The following is a 12,341-nucleotide window of genomic DNA, read 5'->3' as shown; positions in this document are numbered from 1 at the left end:
ACAATACGATGAGGAGACTAAAACAACATAATTATTTTATTTAAGAGATAATAGCATTTAAAACCAAAAATTAGAAGTATCAATTGACGAATAGTTGTAATTAAAAACCTATGCATGCTCCGTAAATATTTGATTTGTTATACTAGTCTTATTCTTTTTCTCTTCCATCTTCACTTGAACAAAATATGCAATCCATATTTTCATTCAACATTCACTGAATCTAGTGAATTCTCCAGACTAAGCCAATCTAATCTAATCAAAACCAATCAAATCATTGACATCAAACGAGGCCTTATTGTATTATATACCAATCGTTGAGTTATGATGTTATTCAGAATGATTAATATAAATAACATACGGAGCACATGTGAAACACCACATTTTTTTTACATGGCACAACTTTTTGTAGAATCTACTTCATAATGTATTTTAATGATCTGAACAGTCTATCTTTTAAATCATCCGCTATTTGTGCAACAAGTCGATCTGAGTTTACAAAATCTTCTGTTTCTTTTTAACTTATAAACAGAGCGACAAAGAAAGTGAGAAAGATCAACAATAATACAGGCATATCAGGACTTGACCTACAACAAAGGTAAAACTTGTCATTCATGATGCGAAAGTGGTGTAGTTCAACTGTACGGTTAACAGTCCCAACCGGAGCGCCTCCGCCTTTCTCTGGGTTTATCTCTAGAACTGCAATCGACACAAATGAAACTGCTCAACACCAATCAAATATGTAAAGACATCAAAAATTCTAACCAAGCATCATTTTAATTAACCTTTCGGAGGGTTTCTGACTTGAATTTTCTCCAGTGTTCGGAGTAGCAGTTTTATTTACCATTGATGTTGGAGCAGGAGTAGGAGTAATTGTACTGGTTGCCTGAGTTATATATACATCACCACCTATTGAACCACCGGATACAAATCCTCGTAATGCCGGTCTGTTGGGCACACTAAAGTTGTTAGCTAAACCTTGACTTGGAGAGTTAGATGAAGCGGCAACAAATTTAGTCTTGAACTGAGACATCATTCCTGTCCTCTGAGGAGTTACTGCAGCAGATCGACTAGGAATAGTATTCGATGAAGAACTATTGGACTCCGTATTATATCCAATACCCAGACCAAAATCCACCCCACGCACACCTCGACCACCGCCGCCCCTCCCTCTACCTTTCTTTCCACCTGCAAAATCCATATAATATCATCATTTGAATTATAGAAAAAGGCTAATTTAATATGAAATTGCAAAAGAATCTTAAGAAAATTGAAATTTTAATATGATTAAAGTTTATACCTCCTTTTCTTGAATCGCGTTTTGACCTAAATCTACCATCCTGATAATAAACAAGGTAAATCCCATTAAAATAGAGAATGTAAGATCTGAAATCTAACGTCTCACGCTAACATCTAAAGCTATCAAACAAGAAACATAGTTAGGGAAAGCAACAAAAGTTCCACAGACGAGGTGCACCCAAAATAACTGCACATCCATGTAGGAGATGGAAACCAGTGTAATGATGGATATAAAATATAAAGCTACAAGCAGCAAGGCAAGAATTAAAAGTCACAAGACTGAATAAATGATGCATGAGTGGCTCTCATAGTGTAAAACTTCTAAAACTAATGCAGGTGCAGCCACCTATCATGATAAGTTGTGCATTTATGTCTATGAGATATATTGGCACAAGGAAAAATAAGTGACAATTTACTAAGGGTCCATGTGGTAATTAAGATTTAGTACTTAAAATGCGATTTTTCTCTTAGTTCTTAAATGTTGGTTGGCCTCAACCGATGTATTGGTATAATGCAAGCAAGTACTTAATAATACACAAAAGTTAATAAGTCCCCAGAGGGCCCAGACTGAGCTTTATCTTCAATTCATCCCTATGCTTCAATCCACAGCCCCACAAGCCAACATACACCCCCAACAACCCCTTCTCTATGCAGAGCATGGTATGAAGTAAAGATGGGACTACTAAATACTGTCTAATTACTCTCTCTCTAAACTAAGCACGTTTCCTGAAATTTACTATCTTGACGTTATGAAGTCAACGATCTCAAGATCCCTGTAATTGCAAGGACATACTGAAGCTTTCCAAAATAAGGCCTTGAAAACCAAATGGTCATCAAATCCATCTCTCTCGAAAGCGCACTCTAAATCAGAAGCAACCTATGCACCTATATAGTAGAGTGTAGTTAATTTGTGAGACAAAAACCAGTAGGTGTAATTGTCCAGAATCCAGATTGCATTAAAAGAGCACGTTTTACCAGAGAACATATTAATAACTTGTATTCGCTTAAATGCATTATAGGATTACAAACTATGGTTATAACCACCATCTCTAAAACAAAAAGGCAGGTAGTTGGATGCATGTATAAACTCGCTATATAAACCACAAAAAAAAAAAATTGTTAATAGTACTGCAAAATTACCTTCATCGCAAGGTCCATGAGCTCCGTGGAGACAATCTGACCAGCAACAACCAAGCTATTAACCAACTCACCAGCAAAACGTGCCTCTTTCTGTGTAATAAGAGTGTATGCAATGCCATCCTTATCACCAGCCCGACCTGTTCTACCAATTCGATGGACGTGCATGTCCATGTCTTTTGCAATATCAAAGTTCACAATCGACTTAATTGACTTGATGTCAAGACCACGAGCAGCAACATCAGTTGCAACAAGAACATGGTAAATGCCAGATTTAAATTTTTGCAAAATATCCATCCGAGATGCCTGGTCCTTGTCACCATGCAGAGCTGTGACTTTAAAACCTTTCTGAGCAAGCTGTGACTCGATCTCATCCACTGCAGCCTTTTTTTGAAACAAATACTAAAACATCACCCTCATCAATCATTCGAGGTAACTTCTCAATAAGCCAGGGCAGCTTCTCATCATCAGAAGGAATTACATGAACAACCTGAGTGATATCCTCATTGGCCATTCCCACCTCACCCACTGTAACTCTTATAGGATCTGAGAGAATCTCCCTAGCCAATTTTTCAACTTTACGGGGCATTGTTGCAGAAAAGAGCAATGTCTGTTGGTCTGGCCGAATCTGACCAACAATAGATCTAATTTGAGGCTCAAACCCAAGGTCAAACATCCGATCAGCCTCATCAAGTACTAGGTAAGTTGCCCTAAGCATTGTCAGTGCCTTCATTTTAAGCATGTCGATTAATTTCCCAGGAGTAGCAACAACTATTTCACATCCTACCTTAAGTTCTTTGAACTGATCAAGCTTAGACATTCCACCATATACAGCAGAGACACGTATCCCATGTGATTTCACAAATTTTTTGGACTCTTAAGTATATTTGGTGCACCAGCTCTCTAGTAGAAGCACATATCGCTCCAATTGGACCTTTTTCTTTTTGAAGGTCTGGCTGATCCATAATGTGGACAATCATTGGAATGACAAAAGTGGCAGTCTTTCCAGAACCAGTTTTCGCAATACCAATTATATCTCTCCCGGAAAGAACTATGGGTAGAGCTGCGCATTGTATTGGTGTCGGCTTTTGGTAGTCTTGTTTTTTTATGGCAGCCATGAGTTGTGAAGAAAATCCACAATCTTCAAATGTCTTAACTGGCCTCGGTATATCAAAACCCGACGTACGGATGGCCAAGCTCTTCTTGTACTAAAAAACATCCTCCTCACTTATCCCTAAACAAGGAAACCAAAACACCAGTTAACTCTAGTCTTCCATTGTCTTCTTGAGAACTTCTGCCGGTCAATATTCTCTCTCACTCAAATTTATATACTTTGCTACGCATTTCGACTAAATTCATAAAAAAAAAATTAAATGTGAATGGAAAACAAAAAAGAAAGGAACAAAATTCTCAATTCGGTTGGAATTTACCTGAAATCGACTATTTCTCCTCGTAAAAATCCTTATTAAACGGCTCGTAGTCGATTGAACTATGATCGAGAGCTGGAATCGGTTCGATCTTCCTCTTGTCCAGAACAATGGGATTATCATCTGAATCGTACTCCAACAACCCGGCATCGACGGCCTTGGCGGTCGCATATACCTCCTCATCGGAGTCATATCCGGCGTGTAAAGCACCCGATGCCAGTGTGAGCACCACATCCTTTTTAGCCCTAAAAAACCTATCCATATGATCCTCCTCCTCATCATCCCTGTACTTCTCGGCCTTCACTTTCAGCTCGGCGGCCTAGCTGACGTCACCTCCGCATGAATCCCCTCTATGAAATCATCCAGAGGATCGACTTCCTCATCACTGCTGCCAGCGTTGCCGTGGTTGTTGTCGTCACTCCCGGGGTCCTTGGAACCATCGTTGTCGTCGTAATCGATGTTGTCGAGGTCGGTGTCTTCGTAGTTGTCGTGGCTGTTTCCGCCGTGCGACGATGGAGGGACGGAGGGATGTAGAGCCGCTGAGGGGCTTGCTGGGGCCGCCTCATGATTCTTTGATTTTGATCATGCTGTTTCTTTAGCAGTCTCTGTATAGAAACAATTAGAGGGTGCTTGTTTCCCTTCTTTAGCTCTCACTGGACTGGCTTAAGTTAAAAGTTAGTGCAATCTGTGTTTGTTCACCGGCGGGACTAAGTTAAATGAGACAAAGAAGGACTCGCCTCGACTAAATCCCTCACTTGGAGGTCTTAGCAAGCCCCCAAAAACAACGGAATTGCTAGTCCCGTCTCCCTCGTATGCGAGCAGCGTCCTACAAACCTACATGAGCAGCATCAACCCCCTTTCTCCAATGACCAAACCAGAAACGGTTGTCGCCGATCTCCATCGTCCTGCAAACCCAGTGCCCTTTTGGCATCTAGGTCGGTGATTTGGGATTTTTTGCCATCTGGGTCAACCCGAACGACGAAAAAGAAGAAGGAGAGAAAGAATATTTCTTGCCTCTTTCGTTTCAATGGCACATACTGAAACAGCAACCTCCTCCTGAGATTTCTCACAATCTGAAGTCTCGACTTTCGCAGCGGACGACATTGTTTTACTGTGATGATGAACTAGCGGAGAGTGTTGAAGTCCGTGCAGGCCTTGGCGGCCCACAGCCTCCTCTTCTCCTTTACGCTACTGCTCGTCCTCAAGCTATACGGCGTAGCCGCCTCCTACTATTGGTGATATGTTTACTCTCCCTCCCCTTTCTCTTTTTTTTTTCTTTCCTTAGTTTTTCAGCTCTAACTTTTGTTTAATCTGAATGGAATTGTCAAATTTTAGGGTGGGAAAGTTTGGGAATTTTGTTGGATTGATGAGGCAGGTGATGGGTTTTGTTTGGTCTGATGGAAAATTGGTTTGCATGTGAACTGTGTATATTTGTGATCGAGAAGAAAAGGAAAAACGAGTTGGACAGGAAAGGAAAATGGAAGAGATGGAGAAAAATGAGAAGAGATAGTTTGACCAAAGAAAATGGAGAAACAGATAGAGTTCTTTGTTTTTGGAAAAAAAAAAGGAAAATTAATTTTTATCCTGCTTCTTAGTCTGATACTGCACCAAATGCTTTAATCTAGTTTAGTTTAGTCTAAATCAGATCAGCTTAGTTCTTGAAATTAGTCCAGTTTGAGACATTTCGGTGCAACAAACGCATCCTTAAGTGGACCAGCTAATTTGGAAAGTAACGATACCACAATGGATGTGCATCTTTTACCAATCGAGATCAAGAATTAGGAAATGAGGAAGTATTATCTTCAAATGTGAATAACTGTGGGAATGGAGATGTAGCTGCTGAGAGAACCAAGGGTAAAGTGGCTACTGAACCAAATAATGTGGTAGCACATGAAATGATGTATATAATGACATTTATGGAATGAGACTTACAAAATAGGTAAATGATTTTGGATTAAATTGAATTTTTGTAAGAATAATCTATGAAATGAGACTTACAAATTGGAATCCGATCCCCAAAAACTGAGCCCCCTGAGCAATGAATTTGGACCGTTGAAATTTAATCCAATGGCTACAATTATTATAACTTTTAGAGGGGCCCTGTTTGTAGTAGTTTGATCAAATTTCAACGGTCCTAATTCTTTGCTCAGGAGGCTTAGTTTTTAGGGATCTGCAGGGGATCCGGTTCTATACAAAATAGACAATTCAGATCATTAAAGTTCGATGTGGAGTGAACCCACACCTAATCCCCATTTTTTTGAAAAAATGGGGATCTTTTTGCATAAATGGCCTGATACTATACATATCGATATAGCTCAATCTGTGACTCTGAAGCTAGTGACTTCACTTATCTGAAAGGGAGATAATATTCACACATCCTAAATTACTTCTCTCACATCCTTTTAATTTTTTAATCTTTTTCTATCAAGTGTTAGTAGTGTGTAGAAAATAAAAAATAAAATAAAAATGTGTGTGAGAAGTAATTTTAGGTGTGTGAATATAATTTCTCTATTTGAAAACCCAAAGAATTTCACTTTTTTTCCCTTTAATTTGTGTTTTTCGACTGTTAATTTCTGAGAATTTATGAAAATAGACGAAATCAGTTTAATTGTTTACTAAAGTTTTGAACTTCTCTTGTTGGGAAGGAAATGTATTGCAAGAATTATATTGTTTCTTCTTTTTTGTTTGTTTGTTTTCTTGTTATCAGATATGAAGTTTTTGACTTTCTTTTGTATTGCGTAGAGTAAAAAGGACCTCTGTTACTGTTATTAACATGTGACTTTACGAAGCCAGTTGCAAAGAAAATCCACCTGCATTGGAGTTTTCTTCTTCTGATCTTGTGTGGTCAAAGGTGGAAGGTTGGCGGGACAAGAAAGATGAAGTTGCTATAATTTCGTTTCCTAGAGTTGACGATTTTCTAAGGGGTGAATGCTCTAATAAAGAATGTCCAACAAGATTTCATGTTGAAGCGAGGCGACGGCGGCAGCCATAGACGCCTAACAAACCAAAGGTTGATGGTATACTTGGTATTCTTCAGTGGCGCTTATCATATATAATCAGGATAAGCATGTAGATAGGAAAGGAGCGCCATGCCATGGTCCACAAGATAAGATGGCTGCTGGAACACGTGCTATATTTGCCCCTTGTATCTCTGAAGATCTGCTTCTTCATGTGCAATCTTTGTTATATGCAGGGGTCTTTGTGAAGACTATAATGCAGAGACACAATGAATCTGTAGAGAAACAGGGTGGTCCATCTAATCGTGATGACCTTTTAACCCATAGGTATGTTCGGAGGCAGGGTCATTCGACGCTCTATATATGAATTGGATGCTGATGATGCGGTTAGCATTAGCATGTGGCTAGAAAACCATCAGAGTCATGTTTTCTTCTATTAGGATTTCTCTGATGTGGACCCTTTCACTTTGGGCATTCAAACAGAGTGGCAGTTGCAACAGATGATTTGCTTCAACAATCACAACCTTATAGCTTTCTGATTCAAGGTTCGAAACAACCAAATTGAAGGTCCGTTTAGTTTGTTTAACCTTTTATTATAACTACAATTGTTAATAATAATGAGAAACCGAATATGTTCATGTTGCAACATTATTACTATCCCGGTGGCGTGGATAGTGGCTCCAAAGTTTGGAAGTTCCAATGCCCATAAATGGATGAGAGCTCTTTACAATAGAGTTCAAACGAAAAATCCTATTTGGAAGTTGGGTGGTTTCATAGTGGATGATCCTCTAGCTGATGTGCTCACCATCCGGTTGGTTGCTCAGTCCTCGCCCAAACTTGATACTGACAGTTTTATGTCGTTATACTCAAGGATGTATTTCAGTGTTCAGTGTTGATAAGCTTTTGGCGGGTTCCTCATGCATGGCATAAAAACTTAGTAAAGAAATGTGTGGACAATAAGATGCGAACTACAATGTCAAGAAGGCTTCGTTAGGCAGTGGATAACATCTGTCAACAACGAGGAGCCGAGCGTTTGTCTGAGGACTTCATAGAAGATTTTCTTGATGAATAAGATTTTATGGATTACTATCATCTTTAGTAGAGGTATATTTTGCCTTATGATACGAAGTAATAAGTGTGTCGTTTAATTCCTTCACCCCCTTCTCTTTAAACAGGATCCTTATTCTTGAATAACTCGTACAAGAAAAATGTCTTTTGACTCAGGGATGTGGGTATCTGCACTACAAACTCTTCCTCTTGCTAGCCAGGAAACCTCTGCGGCAATGGAGTTCTAGCACAGCCACTAAAGCTTAGGTTATTGAACGAGAAGAAACCTAGAGTGTACAAACGAGTTGATTGGTTGGTTGATAAGCTGGGTACAAAAGTACATTCCTTCTTCTGGCTTGATGAATATTCTGAGAAGGATGATTTTGCACAATATTGGAAAGATGAGTGGGCGAGTGGTTTAACATCTTGGCGTAAAGCTTTGAAGATTCTTAACTGCAATATTGTCATAGACGGTACATGTGCAAAAGTTATTGACGAGTTTGGTATTTGCAACTGCCATTGGGCAGAAATGGGCAACCTATGTGAACATATACTCAAAGTTATTAATATCTACCAGACAGTACCACAAGGCCTTGATCGATATGCTACACTACCCGTCTCATGATTCTTTGATTCGTGATCAAGGCCTTGTGCAGAAGCAATTAACCGCAGCGCTGAGGTGATCGACGAGCTAGTTGTCAGTGGCATCATTATGTACTCGTGCTTAGGGAAGCATTTTAGTGGAGACTTCTGAGGCCTTCTGACAAGTATGAATAATGGTAAGGTTTTGGCTTGCATAAAATCTAACGGCTCGGTTGGAATTCTACTTAAAAATTACTTTAGTCTAAAGAAGGGATTCCAATTGCACTATTCAAATAAATCAAATAAACAGTGTTTTGGGATGAATTTCAATTTATTTACAAATTTGCCACATGCTCTCTCTGCCGCTGATCTTGTTGCGCACGCGTTGATGATCGCGGGAAGGGAATAACAATGGTAAAGCAGGCCTTTTCCGTTTCCTTCTCAAACCCTCCTTGCCTTGTACGTCTCACAGACCCACGATACAGACGGTCTCGCCTCCGTCCTATCCTCCTCTTGCCGCCGTCTCCCTTCTCTCGCCTCCGTCGTCTTACTCCTTTTTTCTCTATCTCTGGAATCCTATCGTCATCTTCCTCGCATGCAAGGCTCTGGCATTTTCAATTGAAACCAAAACGTGTTTCAGGCGAAGACGAAGAACCCCATCGAAGTCTCAGTGTACTCCGGCTCTAAGCTCATTCTTAGCCACATCTCCGACTCATTTGGGTCACCTTCAAGAGGAAGTCCGACGGGCAGGTCCTCTTCAATTCGAGCTCCGAATCCAAAGACCCATATGGCGAACTGGTGTTTAAGGACCAGTACCTCGAGATATCCACCCGACCGCCGAAAGACGCCTCCCTGTACGGCCTCGGAGAGAACACTCAGCCACACGGGATCAAGCTCTACCCGAACGATCCATACACCCTCGTCACTACTGAAGTCTCGGCGATCAATCTCAACACTGATTTGTACGGGTCCCACCCGGGTTTACATGGATCTTCAGAATGTGGGCAACGAGGCTTACGCGCACTCTTTTCTGCTGCTCAACAGTAATGGCATGGATGTGTTCTACAGAGGGACTTCTCTCACCTACAAGGTCATTGGGGGTGTTTTCGACTTTTACTTCATTGCCAGGCCGACGCCGTTGGGCGTTGTCGACCAGGACACGGCGTTCATCGGCAGACCGGCTCGGATGCCCTATTGGTCTCTTGGTATGTTCTGCTTCCTACCCTCTGCTTTGCCTTCATTAACTTACTCAGTTATTCATACTTCTAGCTTTGGATTAAAAGCATTGGATGTGTATATTTTTTCTGGTGCTTCTTTCCCTCCAAGTTTGCAATTTTTTTTTAATGTTAATTGTTTGGTTGGTTTGTTGGGATCTTTTCATATTATTCTGATATGCGTTGTTGATTTTGCTTTTCTTGCATTTTAGTTTGATTAATTTTGTGAATCAATGAGTAATTTCCATCAGGACTATAAGAACAAAGAGTAATTTAATTCTCAGTACCCAGATTCCGATTAGTTGCTTCTAATTTGTCACCCAAAATGTTAGGTGTTTTGTGTTCGACATATGAAGTGATAAATGTCTGTGGATACCCAAAAAGAAGATGAATTTAGAAGAATAGAATCTTTAGGACCAACTGATGAAAAGGATCAGAGAAAAGGTTGTCGAATACACTCTTGGTCATGCATCTGTGATGTTGTAAGAGCTCTAATACTATCGTTGTAACATGGAGAAGGGAACAGTCCATAGATATCAAAGTTGTCCTAGAAGTGCTGTTATAGCACTGGAGGGCTGTGGTGCATTTTTGTTTTGTCTGAGTGTACATTGTTATTATTGTTATTGTTGTTTTTGGTGTTGTGGGTGGAACCGTGGAAGCGAGGGGGTGGTGTCTTACAGTGTGATTCTGTCAGTCGTATTTCTTTATGTTTGTTTGATTTTGGTTTCTGGTTTAAAATGTCTATGTTTAAGGTGAAAAATGGTACGTAATCAAATCTAATCCGCAATTTTTTTGTATGATTGTTTTTGGGATTAATTTGTAGTTTTTTGTGGATACAGTTTGGAGATGAACAAATGATCACCAAGAAGACGTGATAAAGGATGGAGGGAATGAAGTATTGTTTGATGACCAAATCACGAAGCAGAGAACAACAAGGAGTGGTTCTGATTCTCATGCCCTGCCACGTGCTCAAACACATCAGAGTAATTGAGATCTAATTATACAATATTTATGATTTAGGGCTTGCATTCATTAGAATGGAAACGCATTCTAAATTAGGAATATCATAACGTTGTCTTGCGAAAATTCCAAATGGAAAGCAGCCATACCTTCATTAGAAGGGAAACTGAAAGTATATAAATTATGAAGTGCAGAACTTCAAAAATGAGGTGCAAAAATTTTGTGTATGCTAAAGATAGCATACTGCATAAACCTCAGTTTTAAATATGACAACATGATAATGCATTTCAGTGCATATAAATGTAGTTCCACAAATTAGGCTCCATCTGAATGCAATTGGTTTCTCTGCTAGATTGCCATATATGAAGTATGATGTTTTATTTACCGCATCTAATGGTCTTACTTATGGATTGTAGGAAGAAGTTATTAAGTTAAATGAACAATTTAGCCATTTGAAAAGTTTGGTAAGCTTTTATGCCTTGGTTTATTTCAAGCTTGAGCTTCTTTGTTGGACATTAATCACTATATTTTCATTCATTTATTTGGGATGTGGTGGCACTGTTGATGCCATTGCTATCAATCCCAGGATTTTTCATTTATAACACTTAGATTTAAAGGAAAACTAACAAAAAGTCCAAAAAAACTTCTCTTTTAACGAAAAACCCTTTATGAAGGTATAGTGAATAGTACCAGTTAAAGGTAAAAAAGTGGTTTTTCGTTAAAAATGAACAGTACCGGGAGTGTTTTGTCAAAACTCCCTTATTTTAATCTATTAGTTTATAAAGTTTCTATGTAAAAAAGTGTTTGTGATTTCGGACAGCCAGTGGGGGAACCGTCTTTACCAAATAAAAGAATCCAGTTTTGTATTTTCAACGTCTTAATCCTTTTCCTTTGTTAACTCTTCGTTTTGATTTTTTACCAAACTATATATTGCATCTTTATCTTGGGTAGATTTTTAAATACAATATTGGTGACACAATACCATCTACAAATGAATGGTTTCCTATAGCATGCATATCCATATATTGCCACTTCATTGGTTCTTAGGTACTAGACCAGGAAGGATTAATAAGGATTCAATTCGTCCTAGAATTGGATTGTGTTTTCCATTTCATTGCATTTGAATATTAAGCTTTGTCCATAATTCGCTAAAAAACATTGTCTATTATGTTTGTGTACGGATGGTTGAATTGAAGGCTTTATTCGAAGATCTCCTACAATCTCAACAATTGCAGTTGGAGGAAACTACCGAATAAAATGGTAGTCAATGATGTTCTTTGTTATTCTATTTTTATATAAACAATACAAATTCTTTATTTCTCATATTCTGTAAATTTTTTAGTATAATGAAATGTAACTAATTTGTTCAACATACTAATACAACAACAACAACAACAACAACAAAACATTTTCCCACTAAGTGGGGTCGGCTATATGAATCCTAGAACGCCATTGCGCTCGGTTTTGTGTCATGTCCTCCGTTAGATCCAAGTACTCAAGTCTTTTCTTAGGGTCTCTTCCAAAGTTTTCCTAGGTCTTCCTCTACCCCTTCGGCCCTGAACCTCTGTCCCGTAGTCACATTTTCGAACCGGAGCGTCAGTAGGCCTTCTTTGCACATGTCCAAACCACCGGAACCGATTTTCTCTCATATTTCCTTCAATTTCGACTACTCCTACTTTACCTCGGATATCCTTATTCCCAATCTTATCCTTTCTCGTGTG

General features: G+C 39.2%; 2 pseudogenes; one reads left to right on the top strand and one right to left on the bottom strand.

The window, feature by feature from the left end:
- Positions 1 to 528: 528 nt before the first annotated feature.
- Positions 529 to 4,964, bottom strand: LOC114822511 (DEAD-box ATP-dependent RNA helicase 24-like; annotated as a pseudogene).
- A 1,924-nt stretch (positions 4,965 to 6,888) lies between these two features.
- LOC114822519 (uncharacterized) lies at positions 6,889 to 8,637 on the top strand (annotated as a pseudogene).
- The last annotated feature ends 3,704 nt before the right edge of the window (positions 8,638 to 12,341 follow it).

Source organism: Malus domestica, chromosome 17 (assembly GCF_042453785.1).
Source record: "Malus domestica chromosome 17, GDT2T_hap1".
NCBI lineage: Eukaryota > Viridiplantae > Streptophyta > Magnoliopsida > Rosales > Rosaceae > Malus > Malus domestica.
This window is presented reverse-complemented; position numbering and strand designations above follow the sequence as displayed.